We start from the raw sequence: 4994 nt of genomic DNA, 5'->3' as shown, positions 1-4994 counted from the left end.
GGAACAATTTCTCTCACCCAAATATATCTATTTAGTGAAGTGAAATAAAGAGCAATTAAAGAATAAGGGAGAAGCCACTGTCGCCCTTTTGACAGGAGAATAAACTCGCCCATGGCTGTTCATCAACAGCATGTTTAAACATAATCTTCATGCATGGGAACTTTCGCGTGGAAAGCAAACGTGATAATGGCTCCACTGCGGAAACCGCTCTGACCAGAAGTACAGCAGAGGGCAACTGACCAGTGAATGCCTTCTGTGCTGATCGGGAATGTGTTGCCTCGCCTTAAACAACTTCTGTCCCTCACTGACAGCTGTCAATCCTTCTCCTCCACTGCCTTTACACAAACATGTCACTGATCCACACCCACCAGCCGACATACCCATCGTGCTATCTTCCATGTTAGCACAGTTGGGCCTCGGAGGCACCTTCTCTCTCCCCGCGGTTAGTGAACTCAGTCAGTCTGTAAAATTAAAGGGGAACAAGTGTCCCGCAAAAGGTAGGGGAAGGAAGAGAACCTGTAAACTAGGGTTAATTTTTTGTCAAAGGCGTCCCGTACTGTTGTGTATTTCCAGCTGTTTTCTACTTACATAGGTGGAGATACCGGGGCTGGACCTTGTTCCTAAAATACAGTGAGGTAGGGATAAACGTTCCTCACATACTCAGGGCAAAATAAATGATTGAAGTTCTACAATGGATTAATTAATGATGTTTAATTCAATGAATCATTTTTTCCACATGAGATGCATGCAACTCTTTATTATAAGGTTTTAATTTTGATGGAAGTGCAATTTCCCTGGCCGGAAATCGACTCTGGGCCGCGGTGGTGAGAGCGCTGAATCCTAATCACTGGACCGCCAGGGAACGCTGCATTGCTGCATCGCTACATGGTAATTCTTGATGTGATGAATGTTTATCGCTATTTCATTTACACGCTGTATGAGAAAGGTTTAAAATTGTAAGTGCTATTGACTCAGTTGTCAAACCATTGATTATGTGTGAGTCTATTCTTGATAGGAGGTGCACTTGAGTCCGAAGTTTCAGTTCTATATATGTATCAAGAGAATCAATTTTCACCAGTTTCTTTAAACCCAATAAAATAATTTATATTGAGTGTGCTGGATGGAGGAACATGATCCATGTAAGAAATTGTTATCATTTTACTTGAGCTGAATGCTCATAAAAGTATTGGAGTGGGAACTCACTGGATAACAGCACAGCTGGCAATGTTTGCGGAATATATTCGTGCAGCCAAAATGCACAATGACAACCTGGAACTGTGCGGCACTGAATACTCGGGTGAAAGCAGTTGAAGGCTTCGCCCGTTTGTGGTGTTGAACCACCAACCTTTTAGCTACCAACCAAATGCTCTAAACCATTGCGGCACAGATACACACTGCAAGACATCCAAAACCAGGGTGTCAGTCAGTTAAAGCTTCAGATTGCTCCGACCGGGATGGAACTTGTCCGCTCTCAGTTCTACTTTTCCCAAGTCAAGTGTGGGACTTTTATTGTGGATGTGTGGAAGCAGTCCGGTCCCGCACACTGCAGACACTTCCATGTCACCGCCAACCAGGTCTCTTGCAACCGGTGTAATCTGCCATCCAGCCTTCCGGTGCCTTGTCTGTGACGAAGTATGTTTCAAAAGTTTTGGCATGGTTGGTTCCATGGTGTAATGGTGAGCACTCTGGAATTTAAATCCAATGATCTGAATTCAAATCTCAGTGTAACTCAAGTTCTTGTTATCCCAGCTGCTGAAAATTTGGGACAAGCAAGTGAAAAGCACCTGGTGCTGGTGAGCAGTTTTCTTGCCTTTGTCATTGATGCTTGATCGACGAGTCAAGTTGTCAAATTGTATGCTCAACCTTCAGTTATCTGCTTCAAATCAGCGGAGGAGAAATCACTTCGTTGTCTAATGCTGCTTTTGTCTGCACAATGTGTGCTGAGATTATCTGTGCAACATGCATTCCGCAGGATGAATAAAAGCAATGCCTTTTGAAATGCAGGCACTGCAGGTTTTGCACTCGACAACACGTTGCATTTTCTTTTCATTAATTTTACATTAATTCATTGCAATGCCAACGCATTTTTTACTTGGCAAGATCGATAATTAGCAGAGCATAATGAAGAGATCGCAAAGTTTCTGTTTAAGGAATGGACTCAGTCGAAAATATGTTGTGGATTTTATTTTTCAGAGGCTATTTTCCCTGTGCTGTGGTCTTCCTGCGCAAATATGTGAAAACGCTGGTTTTGTTAAAACTCCAGAGACCGAATGGCAGTGAGCTGGGTCGAAATACCTCTCAGTCATCCATTGACAAAAGAGCTGTCAGCCAGGAAGGGGGACCACTGACAAAGCCACTCTAATTTGTAAAAGCACTTCTCACCTCCATCTCAGAAGGAGACACAGAACAATGAACCTACCAGCCTGGCTAGCCAAGGAGGAGCCGGTTCTTTCCCAACACAAAGGCTCAGAGAGATGCCCAGATTAAGGGCCATCAGCCCAATGCATGGGTGGGATGGCTCATCACTGACTAAATACCCATGCTTAGAAACAAAGGGGTTTTAAAGATTGGCGGGAAAGATAGGGATACCAAGACTCCCAGAAAGACAGGGTCCTTTCCACTTTATTTTTTGCTTGGAGCTTGGTGTGAAGCTTGGAGCTTGCAGGTTGCAGCTTGTGTCTAGAGAGAGCTCTCTCTCGCTCTCGCTCTCGCTCCACCGATCGATGTCCGAGAGGAAGGGGTCGCAGTACTGCAGAAGAAGCCACCGAGACTGAAGACCAGGCAGTGAGTTCCCAGAGCTGAGCTGAGCAAGGAAACGGGCTGCGTGTGGTGGTGAACATGTTCGCAAGTATCCGAAGCCAGTAACCAGATATCCCAGCCAGCTGTGTAAGGGCTCAGGGTTTTCTCACTAGTGATGCTTTTCTGAGCTATTCTGGGTAATTCATTGGTACGGGTCGGGTTAGAATCCACCATGGAATTACTGCGTGTTACAAGGTCGCATTTCTGTACTGTATGTATGTTGTTTGTAACCTGGATTTTATTCTCCACAGAGACAGTAGAGCATGTTTTAGCCAGTGTATGCGAGAACAAAAAAATATACTACGATTTACCACCGAAGCATTCCTTTCCGTGACTCATTTAATTTACACTCTGAATAATAATTCCCGGATCTAGAACTTTCGTAAGGTGAGGGCGTTTCTCACCGTCCGTCTGGCAATTGGGCGAGGATCACAAACAGTTTACCAAAGGATATACTTGCTTTGGAGGCAGTTTAGAGAAGGTTCACTCGGTTGACTCCGGAGATGAGGGGGTTGTCTTATGATGAACGGTTGAGTAGGTAGGGCCTCTACTCATTGGAATTCAGAAGAATGAGAGGTGATATTATCGAAATGTATAAGGTAATGAGCGAGCTTGACCAGGTGGATGCAGAGAGGATGGGGTCATAATCTCAGAATAAGGGGCCGCCCATTTTTATTTGTGATGAGGAGGAATTTCTTCTCTCAGAGGGTTGTAAATCTTTCGAACTCACTGCCTCAGAGAGCTGAGAAAGTCACAACATTAAATAAATTTAAGACAGAGATAATTTCTGAACTGATGAGGGAATATGTCTTATGGGGAAAGGGCAGGGAGCTGGACTTGAGTTCATGATCGGATTAGCCATGATCATATTAAATGGCGGAGCATGCTCAATGGGCCATATGGCATACTCCTGCCCCTAGTTCTTAAGTTCTTATGTCCTGAATAGCTTTTATCTTGGTTACACCTTATCTTCACGTCTGTGAAACAGTTGGCTCGTTGATCAAGGGCTTTGATTCTCCGTTCGGAGTTGTGAATTGAAATTTACGAGGGGTCCCAGAGGAGCCCTTATATTGCTCGCAAATTTTGAAATTGCATCAAACTTTTGCAAAGAAGGACTTGCATTTCTGCAGTACCTTTCAGGAACACATGACGCCCCAAATTGCTTTACAGCCGTTGAGTTATGTTTGAAGTGTTGTAGATTGGGGAAAAAATTGCCCTGATCACCAAACATTATCCTCAAATCTTTGCAAAGGAGTTTGGTGCAAATAATCAGGCGTCTCAGGGACTTGTACGTTCTTTGAATAAGTTTTGCTTTTTCCCGCATTCAAGCTTGAAACAGAAACTGGTCGTCCATCTCATGGGAGGTTTGGGGCTGATGTGTTTCGCTTTCAATCTTTGAAATTTCACCAAGCAAAGAAACGGTGAATCCACATGTCCCTGGAAGCATTATTTCCCGTTTAATCACAGGAATATCCGCAGTCAGGAGATGAAAAGGAATTAAAACCTAATACAGGCTTCAGGACAATCAGAATACTTTGTCACAGACAAGGCACCGGAAGGCTGGAAGGTCGATTACACCGGTTGCGAGAGAGCTGGTTGGTGGTGACATGGAAGTGTCTGCAGTGTGCGGGATCAGATTGCTTCCACGCATCCAGTATGAATTTCCCTCCAGTTAGTTGGGAAATGTCCCACTGAGAGTGAATTAATTCCACACCATTCGGAGAAATCTGAAGCTTTAACTGACAGACACCCTGGTTTTGGATGTTTGCACCTAGTGTCTCCATCAGTCTCTGTGGCGCAATGGGTTAGCGCGTTCGGCTGTTAATCGAAAGATTGGTGGTTCGAGCCCACCCAGGGACGAAGTGTGTAACTGTTTTTCCCCGAGAATTCGGTGCCGCACAGTCCCAGGTTGTCATTGTCAGTTTTGGCTGCACGAATCTATTCCGCAAATGTTGCCAGCTGTGCAATAATCCAATTGGTTCCCACTCCAATATTTTATGAGCATTCTGTTCCATTAAAACGATAACAATTTTTTTCATGGATCATGTTCCTCCATCCAGCCCACAAGAAATAAATTATGTTATTGGGTTTAAAGAAACTGGTGGAAATTGATTCTATTGATACATATTTTGAACTGGAACTTCGGTCTCAAGTGCTCCTCCTATCAAGAATCGGCACATACACAATCAAAGGTT

The 4994-nt window shown here is 44.2% G+C and overlaps 1 non-coding gene across 1 annotated transcript; it reads left to right on the top strand.

Moving 5' to 3' along the window:
• Positions 1-4585: 4585 nt before the first annotated feature.
• trnan-guu (transfer RNA asparagine (anticodon GUU)) lies at positions 4586-4659 on the top strand. Its single transcript has one exon. It is a non-coding gene; the product is annotated as a tRNA-Asn (tRNA).
• The last annotated feature ends 335 nt before the right edge of the window (positions 4660-4994 follow it).

Source organism: Pristiophorus japonicus, unplaced genomic scaffold (assembly GCF_044704955.1).
Source record: "Pristiophorus japonicus isolate sPriJap1 unplaced genomic scaffold, sPriJap1.hap1 HAP1_SCAFFOLD_47, whole genome shotgun sequence".
Classification (NCBI taxonomy): domain Eukaryota; kingdom Metazoa; phylum Chordata; class Chondrichthyes; family Pristiophoridae; genus Pristiophorus; species Pristiophorus japonicus.
The sequence above is the reverse complement of the archived record's forward strand: the minus strand, read 5'-3'. Positions and strand labels throughout refer to the sequence as shown.